Here is a 15,337-nt window from a genome sequence, read left to right as displayed (position 1 = left end):
GAAACAAAAGTGAATAATGCAAGGAGAGATATCATAGGGCATCTAATGGAAGGGAAGAAAGGGTACAAATGGAGTAAGAACATTTGCTCACTTTTATGTTGGTGATAGGGAAGAAAGGGTACAAATGGAGTAAGAACATTTGCTCACTTTTATGTTGGTGATATCGCTAGAGAAGGAGAAGGACATGTAAAGAGCTAGGGACTTCGGAAGTTGTTGAGGGGAGGAGTGATATAGGATGATTCACCTTTACTTCCTAGAAGTCCAACTGCCTGCAATGTATTACCTTAAGCTAGACTGCTTAAAGGGTAGAGAGAAGGACATCTGTGAGTTGGTAAGCTGGATGACCAATATATAATAATTTATATTGAGTTCATACTGGTCTGGGTGCCAATAATTTATTAACTCAAATTGCTACATTCAAAACTGTGGTTTTTCATTTTTGTTTGCTTGCAACATGATGTAGCAATGTTTATAACATTTCTGATTAAATTACTATTCTTTGTTCAAGATATTAGCATCTCAGGCAAACAGGAAGTATATTTTTATGTTTTTTTGTTTTACCATATTGCACTTTTTCCTGCACTGCAGTGAGTTTAAAGAAATAATAAAGTAAAGGGATGTGGAGCAACCCCCCCCCCCCATTGTGGATACAAGAGAATTGCTTCCCTGCAAGAACATGTGTTTTGGGTCTATGGGGTGGTACGCAATTGCACAAAAGTATGTAACACTCCCTCACTTGCATAAGAGGATGTCCCATGGCTGTTATTATGCCCGGTATCACTTGTTTCTGCTTTGTTTTGGCAGTGTGTGGATGTAGCCAGAATATCTTCACTTTCAAAGAACCATTCAGCTCTGTGACATAGTGGAATAAGAAATAAGGCCCTCAGCACTTACTAACTAGGTAAAGCTGTCTCAGCACTTGGGATGGCTGGGGGGGGGGGGGTAGAATCTTCATGAGTACGGCTATTTAAGAGAGTATAGCTATTGCTTTGTGAGGTTGCATGCTTCTGCTCTTAAGAAGCTCAAAAGGAATCCATGGAGGCTGTTACAGCTAACCAGTGTAAACTAGGTACAAATGTTGAGGCAATAGAGACATAAAATAAAATAAAAAGAGGAAATTTGTTTTGGTGCTGTGCTGAGGTCCTCAGGCAAAGAGGATGAGGCATGTTATATGTGCCTTGTGACCATAACTGAATTTATGAGTTTTAAGCTAAACACCATATAGTGTTATGATGTTTTGATAGTGCCACAGATCAGATAACATGTTGGACCTAAGCCTAACCCATGAGCGATGTAGGTGTTTAATGAAAGCATGCAAATGCACATTGGGAATCACTTGTTCACACTGTTAAAATAACTTGATCACTGTAAGTGAATTTATGCAGTTTGGTACATAAAACCACAAATTAAATTTTGAAATTTTAAAATCTGTATCACTGTGAAGCTGAGGTTTCCAAGATAATAGTAAAGTTTTCCTGTTCCAGTTTATGATTAGTGAGATATTAAGATTTCTCTGATGCATTGTTAAAAATAATTAACAAAAAATAATTTACGTCCTAGCAGGCATTATCTTTGCAGTTATTAGATTCATCAAGGAAAGCCATACCTGGAATGTTATTACAAGAAGAAAACATGTTAGCGCAAGAAAAAAATATATAGATTTATAGCACAGGGACTGTTTCAGTCAAGGAAGCAGTTGCTGATGTATCTCCAGACGAAATCCTGACTATACAATATAAACCAAAGTTGGACACACTTTTCTGAAGAGTGAAACATCACTGTAGTTCACTGGTTACTACTTTGCAAGACTGATTAATACCCTTAAGGTGTGCAGTCTACCTATGAGTCTATGTAGGCTTTTATATATATATATATATATATATATATATATATATATATATATATATATATATATATATATATATATATATATATATATATATATATATATATATATATATTCAGTGATTTTACAGCTTACACGATAACCTCTTTCCCCACATGCATACTTTACATTAATTTCAAGATATTGACTTATACCAAGGGTCAATGCTTACTCTCAAGAAGTCTACATATATCCATTTTGTTTTAAGAAATCTACTTTATAAAATGCAAGGTTATAGCCATTTCTTTTTTTCTATTGCACTTAAGCAAGTGATTTAATAGGAGTTGCAGTACTTTATTACCTTGGGAGCAACTAAGATTGAGCTTAGCCAGGTAATTTGGGCTGCTTGCAGAAACATCTAATGATTCATAGAGGCTTATGAGGGCTTGCAATTCAGGAAACCATTAAGGAGCCTAGTCTAAATTCCCAATTGCCCCAAAGCAATATCTGGTAAACTGACTTACTCAAAGTTACACAGTAGGCAAATGAAGGTGGAAAGATTCAAACCCTGTACCCTTGCCACAGAAAGTAGCTCATTAACAAGTCATAACTATAGTCTTCTGCACTGTCAGGCTTGATATATATTTTAAAGTCTAGCAAGCCTGCTGTTTTATTGTGCTAGCCTAATAAGGCATCACCTTTGTACTGCATGGAGCACCATGATTCCTCTCCAAAATCGGAAAAAATATAAACTTGTTTTGTGCTTCTGTAGCATGAGACCCATCTGTAATGATGCCTCCAGAGGTGTGCAAAATCTGTTTCATCATCATCATCATCATCATCATCATCATCATCAGGCCCCCTTTTTCCTATTTTTCTATATGGGTTCGGAGTATTGTGTTAATTGTTGCCAACATTCTCAGTTCAATGCCACACTCCTGCCTTCTTCAACACTCATGCCTGACTGTCACAGATCTTCTTTCACACACTCCATTCACCTCTTTGCTGGATGTCCTCATCTCCTCTTACCTTCTTTCTGTCTATCTGAAATCTTTCTCAGCAGATTGTCTTCTGCTTTTCTGCATGTGTCCAAATCATGTAATACGTTCTCTTTGATCTTTTCTGCAATTGGAGCTACTTTGGCTTCTGTTCTTATGTCCTTATTTCTTCGTCTGTCCCACAGTGTGCATCCTACCACCCTTCTCAGAGACTTCATTTCCATCACCTCAAGCTTCTTCAACTATTTTGCCTTTTCTGCCCAGGTTTCTGTACCATACAGTAGTACTGGTCACACCACTGCCTTATACACCTTACTTTTCAGCTTCTTTGGCATTCTTTTGTCATAAACTACACCTGACAATCTATGCCAGTTGACTGCAGCCCCTTTAATTCTACCTTTGACCACTTTATTCAGACTTCCCTTCTCCTCAACTACCCCTTCCAGATACTTGAAGCTGTTTACCTGTCCCACTGTCTTCCATTCTATCTCTATTCTCAGCTTCTTCTGATTTACCCAATTTGCTGTCATTACCACCATCTTATCTATGCTTAGTTTCATCCCACGTGCCTTCAGTTTTACATTCCATTCTCCTATCCTTTGCTGAAGTTCTAGCTCAGAGTCTGCCTGTAATGCCACATTGTCTGCATACAGCAACTTTCTTGATGTGTTCCCTCCGACCTGCTTGCTAATGTAGACCATCACCATTACGAACAGAAATGGGCTCAGAGCTGAACCCTGGTGTACACCCACTCCCACTGGGAACCCCTCTGTGAGGCCGAGCACTGTTTGTACTTGAGTCAGTGGGTCCTTGTACACAGCCTGCACTAATTCTACCAATGTTTCTGGGACTTCAAACCACCACAGTACTGCCCAGATCAGCTTTCTTGGGACCTTGTCATATGCTTTCTCCAAGTCTAGGAATGCCCTGTTGGACTCTCTCCTCATCTCTAGCTTCTTCCCAAGTATCTGTCTCACTGCAAACATCAGGTCAATTGTGTTGAATCCTGATCTGAATCTGAACTGCACATCTCCCATCTTACGTTCAACTGCTCTGTGTAACCCTTTATGAATCACTCTCTCTCTAGAACTTTCATGCAATGTGATAGGAGTTTGATGCCTCTGTACTGCCCACAATTGTGGATGTCCTCTTTGTTCTTGTACACTGGCACGAGTATGCTTATCCTCCAGTCATCTGGGATACGCCTGCCTCTCCACACTGCAGTTAGTACCCTCAGCAGCTATTTCTCCTCTATCTCACACAGCATCTTTATTATATCTGCTGTGACCTCACCTGAGCCTGCTGCTTTCCCTGACTTAATTTTCCTTAGTGCTGTTTTTACTTCTTCTAGGGTGGGCTCCCTTTTTTCTCTCATTGTAAGCTGTTTCTGGGGCAGGACAACTTCTGTGTGGTTTTCTTCATTCAGAAGCTACCGGAAATAATCCTTCCATCTGCCTTTGATGTCATGTGGACTTGTCAGCAGATTGTTGCTGTTATCTCTTATGAAGGGTGTCTGACTATCTTCTTTATCTTTCTGTCTTTGCCTTGCACTCTAATATAGTTTCTTTGTGCCACTTACTGAGTAACTTTCCAGAAGCTGGTAGAGTGCCTCTGATGCCCTATTCTTTGCTATTGCAACTTCTTTTTTAGCTTCTTTGTTAGCCAACCTGTAGTCCTTCCTAGCCCGGTCAGTCTTTTCTATCTCCCACTTCTTTCTGCACTCCTTTCTTTTGATGACTTTCTGGATTTCTGCATTCCACCACCAGCTTCCCTTATGTACCTTTTTTCCATATCTGGCTGGGCCACATATCTTTTCTGTAGTCCTAACACATGCTGTTTTTAGTCGCTGCCATTCTTGTTCAACTCCACCTATTTCCTCCTCTTCTTGGGGTGCTAGAGCCCTGAGTAATTCCTTGAACTATTGAACTTTCTCTCCAGTCAACTTCCAGGTCTCCAGGCTGGTTTCTGTTGACCTTAGAGCCTTCTCTGACCACTGCTTGCAGCTGATTGTGGCAACTAGTGGTTTATGCTGTGGGCTGACTGTTTCACTGGCGATGACTTTGCAATCATGGATTCTACCCCAGTGCCTTTTCCTTACTAGGAGGAAGTCTACCTGAGTTGCATGTTGGCTACTCTTGTATGTGATTTTGTGACTGTCTTGCTTTCTGAACCATGTGTTGGCTACTATCAAGCCATTTGGCAGACAGAAGACAAGAATGGCTTCTCCTGCTTTATTCCTGTTAACCCACCCATGTGGACCCAGGCAGCCCTCATATCCTATTCTGTCTCTTCCAATATGTGCATTCAAGTCACCCATTATCAACATCAATTCATGTTGTCCTGCTTTATCTAGTAGGTCCTGCAACTGTTGTCTGAATGCACATCCTTGCTGTGGGCATAGGCTGATATTATAAATACTGCCCTATCATTACACTTGAGTCTGATTGCCAAGAGTCTGTCATTAATGCTGATAATATCCCTCACTGCCTTCTGAGGCCTCTCTCTCACCACAATTCCTACAGCATTTCTAGCCCGCCCCCCTCCTGAGTAGTAGAGCCTGGATTCCAAGCCAAGTGGCTTTGCAGCACTGCCCTTGGATACATAGGATGTCCAGCCTCCTACGTATCTTAATGTCATGAACTTCCAAGCTGTGTCCTGTCTGTGAACCTACATTAAGCATAGCAAATTTTGTTTCACACCCACTAAGTGCTGTTTCAGTCTGGTCTCAAAGAAGAGACCTTACTTCACAAACTGTCCCTAAAGTACTTAGTTCATATTTTCATTCTCTCCCGGATGTTTACAGGCATCAGTCTAAGAACAGAATTTAAAAACTTGCCCATGACTTTTTTTTTCTTATAACATTTGCTGTCTATGAGACAGCACTTGCTAAATGCATTACTGGCTTTAAAAGCCAGAAAAACACTTTGCTTTTTCTTTTGCAACTGGTAGTACATTGAGTACATAAAACTCCATGCACTATAAAGATTTATGATCGGCTTTCACCAATCATAAGCAATTGTTATGTGTTTTTGACACAGATGATAAGATTCACTTCTTGAGAGGTGAATTTTTTGGCATCCATGTCTGAAACATAATAACATTGTTACAATCTGAGACCCAAGCATAACCCTTTATATTATTACCTAACCCGCTTCCTACATTGCCTTTATTATTATGTAATCCACTTCCTACAACATCTTTAGGCAAGCTGAGGTTCCCATACATAAAAATGGTCTGTTTCATAATATGGCCTGGCAATATAAACATTAATCAAGTTCAAGCAGGAAGTGTATTATCTAACTTTACTGTACTATCTGGAGAAAGACAATATGCTGTTATATGAGTGGGATTGTCAGTGGCATACATAACAGCAAAATGGATATACTCCATGTGACGAAAGGAGATACTGCCAGCCCAGCTGTCTGGAATTTTGTAAATAATTATATATCATATGTAAATATCAACATGATGTATATAAGATGCTTGTGTTACAAATGTATTAGAACTGTATGTTATGTGTATATCAAACTTGTTCATACAGACATTGAAAAAGGGTATTTGCAAAAGGCTTGTGTTTAAAATGGATCCACAGTGTACCTTGCTGGAAGAGAACAGACATGTACATGCACTATTATAACTGTTCAAATATATATATTTTAACAGTGGAAACTGGAATACAGAAGTTAAACTTCAGAAAAATAGCTGAAATTAAATTACTTTATGGCAGCTACAGACACAATGTCTGTGCTGATAAGCTTTCTGTATTGACTTTGGGATTAACTAATTACTACAATTCATAACACAATGGCTGCAAATTGCCCAAACAGAAGCCTTAGTTTTGGAACCTGTGTGGAAGAGGCAATCAATTCCTGCATAACCCAGTGTTGAACAAACTCTGAAACAAGTACCAAGAGTGCAAGAGTCCAAAGCCTTATTCAAATGTAGATATACTCCTGAAACAATAACAATTTAGCACTTTCATCAATTTAATTCACCATTGACTACCTCAGAACCAAAGTGTAACAGGAAAAACAGACAAAAACCTGTAAATATACTTCTACAAAAATTAAGTTAACAATTAATTAAGTTGATTGAATACTCCACCCTTCTAAAGCCAATTAAACAGTTAATCAACCATGCTGACAAGCCCTTAATTTAAAAGCACAACAAAGGTGAATATAAAAAGTTAAAAACTCAAAATAATGAAATTCCATATGAATAATAAATGTTACAAAAATATATGTGTCAAATAACTGATAAATATTCAATCATAATCCAAAGATTTAAGAACATTGGCTACAGAAATATACTCATTCAAACCCGAGGGATCCATAGAATTCAAGTACAGCTGCCAACGCAGTTCCTTAACTTCTAATACAGTTTCAAATGGGCCACCACAAGGACTAAGTAAAACCAGATCTATTACCGCAAACTTAAACCTTCTAAAATTCTCACATACTAAAGAGTGTTTATATAAAGAGTTACTCCCATTGCTATTTTTGATATGATTCAAATGTTCATAAATTTTGTGTTTCAACATTCTCCTCAGGATTCAGCAACCTCTGCACGGTGTGCAGGAATAGTGCAAGATCTGCTGCACGCAATATGGCTGATGAGCGATCCAGGAATGAGCTCCCAAGATGTGCATGAGCGATCCTACACTATTCCTGCATGGTCACAGCTCCTGTATGCTAATTACCCTATTTGCAGATGAAAACCATGCAAATAAGGTGAATTAGGGCTCCAGGAAGCAGGCAGGCATCTGTACAGGAATAGTGTAGCCTGCAGAAATGTACTTGGCTACTAACCGAATACATTTCTGCAAATTACAAAACGGAGGCATGAGAGCTCCAAAGAAAGCAAGTATTCAGTGTAGTAGGCATGCCAATGACCAAATATATGGTCATTGGCATGATAAATAGTTGCAAATTTATAAAAAATAACTTTTTTTTTTGGCTGATTTTGGTTTAAGAGTAGGGCAGTGGTACGCAAACGTGATCAGCCCGAAAGTCAGAAAAAAAGTTGGAAATAAGCTTTTAAGCTAAAAATCAGCATTCTGCCATAATAGTCAATGGCATGCATAAGACAACAATACCATGGAATAGTGGTTGCTAAGGGGGAAGGCTGAGTGTCAGTTTTGTAACCATGCATTAGCAGTCAGTTTTCTGCACATGAGGAGATTGATACTGAATCACAGATTTCCCTTCACTGTTAGCTTGCACCCAACTGTGTAGGTGCAGCAACACCATGGTATAAGCATAAGAGGTAGATGACCTCATAAGGGGGAGTGTTGTGCATGTTGTAAGCTTATTGGAGCTCTGTGGCCCGTGTTTTCCCTTAGCTAAGCACAGTTAAGGAAGGGGGTGTGTCTGAGGCTGCCTAGCAGTGTTTACATTGCCTAAACATGTGTGTGCACCGCACACCAGGTTTTAAACAAAAACAAAAAAAAAAGCAAGAAATAGCAGCTCTGTTCACATCTGAGCCCTGGGTATGCATGGCGCACCTCGGGGCTTAAACGGAAATACAATGGGAAGGGAAAACAACAGTAGGAAGGCAATCAAGGAGAACTAGCATAGCTGGCAGGTGAAATGTATCAGAATCAGCCAATTACACAGGCAGCAGCTCAGCCCAGCCCAGCACACTACTATAAACTATGCAAATGTCTTTCACTCTGTTTTTCCCACAAGCTCTACACCATCGGTGTACACAGATGGGGAAATTTTACTTGACAAAACTAACAAAATGATAGGGGCTGCTGTTGCTCTCATACATCAATATGTGTAAGAGGCTGAGGGTGGTGAGGATGAGAATTCTGATGACCAACCCAGAGTGAGGAGAAGGAGAAGAATGTACAGACCCAGGGTAACCTACCAGGGGCTACATGAGCTGGAGATAGTGGAGCACTATTGGGTGGACAGGGACATCCTACAGCAAATTGTTGAGCTATGCTGGCCGCGCCTCACACACAGAACCAACAGAGGGGAACCCATCCCAGTGGATACCAAGATATGTGTAGGCTTAAGAATACTAGCCATAGGTACCTTCCAAAGGCCAACTGGGGATATCATGGGGATCTCACAGGCATCAGCATCCAGGGTACTCCACCAGTTCCTGGATGCCATGTCAGCACATGCCGGTAAGCACATATATTTCCTCAACACCCATGAGGCGTTGACCAGCAATATGCATCTCTTCCACCAAATAGCAGAATACCATGAGGTAGTGGGTGCTATACACTGCACACACATACACATCACAGCACCACCTTGTGAGCAGGGTACATAAACTGCAAGGGCTTCCCCTCCATCAACTGCCAGGTCGTGTGCAATGCCCAGGGCTTTATAATGAATGTGTGTGCTGGCAGCCCTGGAAGCTATCACAACTCCCACATCTGGCATATGACACAGCTGTACCAGAGATTTGCAAGTGGGGACATTCCATATGGCCACCTAGTGAGGGATGCTGGTTACGCACTGGAGCTGTGGCTGATGACATCCATCAGAAATGCACACACACCCGAACAAGAACTCCATAATGAAGCACACGCACAAACCAGAATCATAATAGAGCATGTGTTTGGGATGCTCAAGTCACAGTTCCAGTGCCTGGACATATCTGATGGAGCCTTGCAGTACTCTCCAGCTACATGTACACAAATATTCATCATATGTGCCATGCTATACAATATGATCCTGCGGAAACAGCTGCAGCAGGAACAGCACGGGGCAGGGCCACACAGCCCCCCACCTTTGCCAAGGCCAGCAAAGGCACAGAGTGACTCGGACGAGGAACAACCTGAGCCTGCCCATGTAGGCAGAAGGAGGCATGCACAGTATGCCCAGGCTTTGGCAAAGAGGCAACGCATAGCACATACACTGACACGGTAGGAACCCAGGGAATGACACCTCTCCCTGACTCGCACATACAGTAAAAGGGATGCCAAACATGACACTACCTGTACTTTACCATGTATAGGGAGTGTACTGTGTGCATCCAACATAGTCGGCCCTCCAGCACCATCCTCAATACTGGCACAGCCACAAGGTAAGTCACTCTTCCTATCTTGCTGAATGGAGTAATATGTTCTGCTAGTTGTATCTATGGTATGGATGTGAGCATGCATGGGAATTGGGTGGCTGAATGGGATGGCAGCAGATAGTGGACAACTATCTGGGCAGCATGAAATCCATAACAAATACTTGTGTCAACAAAGTAGGCAGTACTAGACAATGTGGCAAATCCCACTGCAGTACATGTGGTGGCCCAAATATGTGTCCATAGGACACGCACACTTGCATGTCAGTGAGGCTCACATACCCAACAATAGCCTCAGCCAGCAGGACAGGTGTAGATGACCATAAAGAAAAGCTGTGCAAAGGCCTCCAATTAATGGCAATGGAGAACAGCCCCCCTCCAGATCTACACAGACAGACTACAACAGGTCAGGCAGTTGTATGTTAGCTCTGAAGGGTAAGAAGTCTGAAACTGAAATGTAGGTCAATAAAACCTAAGTTCTGTACTCTATTGATATGCCTCTAGTCTGCATGATAGGTCAGAATACAAAATGAAATGGAAGCCAGCAGAGTACCTGAAATACCAGTACAATCATAGCAAATGTTTACAGTTTTCAGGTGTGCCCCACCTCCTGCAATCCTATGTAGAAATGCAGTAACATGTACATGTGGGTTTAATAACAGTGGAGCACAGATTACCCGAGCTGGCCCAATTTACAGGATAGATTGTTGCATGTGTAAAATATGCAGGGTACTGTGTGTTAGGTTGTTTTGTGTTGTATATTGTGTAGAAGTGGTCAGCATGTAGGCATGGAGGGTTGTGTCCTGGTGGCATATGGCCAGTTCTGTCAATGACAGGACCATGTTCTGACAACTGCAGTGCCAACCACAATGCATCCCAGCAAGACCCAATTCAGCAGCCATCCATACTCATTGTTCAGATGTCCATATCTGTCACCATCTGAAAGATGGACATGCCATGAATGTGTATGGAATACTGATGTAGTCTGGTCAATCTCTGGCAGACCACAAAAGGCACAGTTATGAAGTAATGAGAGTCTGTCTATGTCCCCACACAGGGCAGCATAAGGGGGAATGTCCCAGGTATATCTGTGAGTCAGCTGCAAGAAGCTTCCATATCACACATGCACTTAGCTCACCCCATCACCAGTCACAGGTTTGTCACAGGTCATATCCCTGTTGTTGGGAATGAGTACAGTATGACTCCCACTTTTGTATGGGAATACCCACAGAATGCAACATGCTGAAGAGGTGTCCCATGCAAATGTGTCCCTAGATTTAAGCAGCACCCTGCTAGCATCCAGAACAATGGATTAATATGGACGGGAACTATTGCCATTAGCACTTCACACACTTACCTTGTCACCCCAAGGGAATCCAGTTGCTCTCAGCCTGGGACTGTAGGAGTGACAGAATGCACTGGCTTGCTACAGATGGCCTGCATCACTACCAAATGCCCTACAGTCCTCTGTCAAAGGCCTGTGCCTCACCCGTACTGCCAATGTATGTTATCTCATGCAGTCCTAACTAACAACATAACACAGTCCACAGAACAGAAATGCAAGGCCATGTTGACAAATCCCAGTAGCATGCCCACCATGTCCTACTGCATGAACTGTGGACCAACCCATAACTACCACTGGGATGAAGGGACAACTATAGGGATACTTCTCAGATATCACTTAACAGGTTTCACCTCATATCATGCGTTCCGGCCCCAAAATCCGGACAACACCAAGAAAGGAGGGGGGGGGTGTCCATATTCATAAAGGACACCCACACCTCAAGGTTGGTGGCAACGCACGATGCATCAGAGACCATCCAGGTGCAATTAACCATAGGCAAGACTGCTCTGCAATTTGTAGCATGTTACAGGCCACCCTCTCAAACTCAGAAACCTCACATGGCCTTCCTGAAAACATTGGAGGGGATAAATGTATCTCCAAACACCATCATACTAGGTGACTTCAACTACCCTAATATAGACTGGGAACACTACTCAAGCCCGAACACTCTAACCCAAAGATTCCTGGAGTTCATAAACTCAAATGCCATGGAACAACTAGTCACCATCCCTACAAGAGGAGAAAACATACTTGATCTCATCATCACGAACATGGGATCAAAATGTTCAACACCGCAAGTATACCACTCATTGGTGAGGTCAGATCATAAACTAATCTCGCTGGAGGTCCTCATCCCCCACCTGAAACAAAAAGACCACAGTGAAAAACTTCTCAAAAGCCGATTTCACACTTCTAAAAACTAGTGTGGTCTCCTTTAAGGCCCCTGAGCCAGTGGTAAACATTACTCAAACCGCTGAATCACTTACAAATGCCTTCTACCAGCACCTACAGGACTGCATGGATCAGGCAATCCCAAACAAAACTAAGACTCTCTGTACCAAAGGCAAGCATCCAGTCTGGTGGACCCTAGCCATAAACAAGCTCTACAACAAAAGGAGGAAACTACTACAAGATAGAGCAAAATCCTTGAAAGGTAAGACATCTTTGATCATTATAAGTAAAAAACTAAGAGCTCTCATAAAATCATCCAAGGCAAATTTTGAGAGAAAAATCGCCAAGGACTCTAAAGACAATCATAAGGCCTTCTTTAGCTATGTTAGAAACCTAGGAGGAAACTCCCAGATATGCTCAGAATTAATTCAAAATGATGTGAAAATTACTGAACCTACACACATTGCCAACATACTGGCTGACAGGTTCAGTGCAAACTTCTCCCTCCCCAAAGGAGAGATATCTATTCCAGAGGATTGTAGCCCCCAAACATCTCCAACGCCCAGGTGAGAACTGCCCTCACTAAGGCAAAAACACAGCATCCATGGGACCAGATGGTGTCCCCGGCTGTGTGCTTCACGAACTCAACGAGGAATTAAACCCACGGTTAGGACAGCTGTTTAATCTTAGCCTCACCTCAGGATATGTACCCAAGGAGTGGCACAGCGACTGTGGTCCCACTTCATAAGGCGGTGCCTCCACAGACCCTGGAAATTACCGCCCATTAGCTTGAGAAGCCTTATCTGCAAAGCCATGGAGAGGATCATAATGGAACTCATAAATAAAGACATAGGGAACTTGCAGACTTTGGATCCAACCCAGTTTGGCTTTGTCAAAGGCAGATCCTGCCTCTTAAACTTGGTTAACTTTTTTGAGACAGTCACCAAGGCCATTGATGAGGGAAAGGCAGTCCATACAGCCTACCTCGACCTGGCAAAGGCCTTCGACACAATACCCCACTCAGGTATCATCGAAAAACTCATCAGCTTGAATGTAAACCCATACATCACAAGATGGGTTGCAAACTGGCTAAGTGACAGAACCCACAGGGTCAGAGTTGCTGGAGCCATGTCAGACTCAAAGCCTGTCACAAGTGTCCCACAGGGCTCAGTCCAGGGTCCACTCTTGTTCAGCATCTACTTTTCTGAAGTACAAGCAAACACAGGAGGGTTATGGCTGACAAAGTTTGCAGATGACTGCAAACTGGGCGCCATAGTCGAAAACACATCTGACACAGATATCCTCCAGAAGGGCCTCACAAAAACTGATAACTGGTGCTAGAGCCATGGCCTGAAATTAAACGCCAAAAAATGCATAGTCATACCCTTCGGGGAAAAACAAGGTTACCCCTAGCTACCATATAGGTGGCAATCCACTGAGCACAGAAAAAGTCATCAGGGATCTGGGGACCCAGGTTGACAGTAGCCTTTCGTTTGACACTCATGTTGCTAAAGTAGTTAGGAAAACCTTCTATATCGCCCACCTGATCATGAAGGGATTCACATCTAGATCAAGGGAGGTCATCGTCCCCCTGTACTCATCACTCATCAGACCTATGATTGAGTACCATGCCCGTTGAATGTATCTGACCAGACACCTGCTGCAGCTTGAAAGGCCCCAAAAGTTCCTCACCAAAAGGATAAAGGGTCTCAAAATATGTCTTATGCTGCCCGACTGAAAGAACTCCAGCTCTATTCAGTCTCATACCGCTTGCTCAGAGGTGACCTGTGCCTGACATACAAGGCCATGTCAAACCCAGATTTGATGAATATGCTTCACCTCAAAAATCTAGATCCTCAGAACCACAAGGGGAGACTTAAACCTTGACACGGTTATAAATAGAATGTGCTGGAGGGACAGATTCATCACCCAGAGACTCCCTATGCTGTGGAACAAAATCCCGGTACATGTGAGGCAGAGCACCTCGCTGGCCTTGTTCAAGAGGAATCTTGACCAATGGATGGGAGATCGCAGATATACCCCAGGGATTACTTCAGTGTCACTGCTTGACAGAGGCACAGCAAAATGATAGGCATAGTTTTTATTCAAACTAAAGGGGTGGCGAAAGCCACATAACTATGGGCTAGGCTTATAAATGCCCTTGGGCAGATAGCCTAGTATGAACCTATGAACCTATGAACCTATGAACCTATAATGTTAGGAAGAGGATAGAAGAACAGAGTGGGGGGTGTAGTAGCATGGACGCCATGGAGTGTATGAAGTCTGAAACTCTGATGTGTGCCCATACTACCCTGTCTGCAAACCCAGTAATGGGTGGCTATAAACCCGCTCGTAAACCACAATGTGAAGGGGAACTGACCAGATATATGAGCCCTGGCTCTGGGTAACCTGGGTGAATCTGTACAACTGAGAGGTATGGTAACAGCAGGATATGGCCATTCTGTTATGTCGATAGATGTACAAGCAGGGGATCCTCAGCCACCACAGTACCAAAGTGCTGAATCATTTACACAGACCCATCAGCAAGTGTCTGCAGCTACCTCTCCAGAATTGCATGAGTGTGCAAGAATATGTAGGCTGCAGACCACAATACTGGACACAGCTTCACTCATCTTGTATTTCCCAGGAAATAAGTGTGAGCAAATAAGTATGTCTGTCAGTAGTTGATGACATAATACATCACAGTGTAAAACAGTACATATGTCTGAATATCTATGCCAACACCAACCATATAACACAAGCAGCACAGACACAATAGTTACAGTATCCCACTATCTTTCGCCCATTGTGACTCCATGTTGTCAACCTCTCTACAGATATCCTGCAGAAACAGGTTGCTAGCTGTAGGTGCAGAAAACAAAATCCTGCACTGGAGTACAACCTACCTGGAATGGATTCACATACTCAATACAGAAGGTCATACTGGGCATGCTCCTACACTTAGAGAAATGAAGCCCATGTCTGATTACAACAGTGGACTATACATATCTGTCAGTTACAGATGTCTGTGCACACATACCACATTGCACACCAGTCATGGTTTGCACACACATTGGATAGGAATACTCATGCATATCCAAGACCAACACACTATAATAGGTCAAACATACACAAAGATGTGGGGAAGAGAGAGGCAGACAGTGAAAAGAGATTGCCATCATGAGGCCTGTCCCACCCACCACATATCCAATTGGCCAATATCACATGATGTGACAATGTCAA

This window comes from Protopterus annectens, chromosome 10.part0 (genome assembly GCF_019279795.1).
Source record: "Protopterus annectens isolate FY-2018-M chromosome 10.part0, PAN1.0, whole genome shotgun sequence".
Lineage (NCBI taxonomy): Eukaryota > Metazoa > Chordata > Ceratodontiformes > Protopteridae > Protopterus > Protopterus annectens.
The sequence above is the reverse complement of the archived record's forward strand: the minus strand, read 5'-3'. Positions refer to the sequence as shown.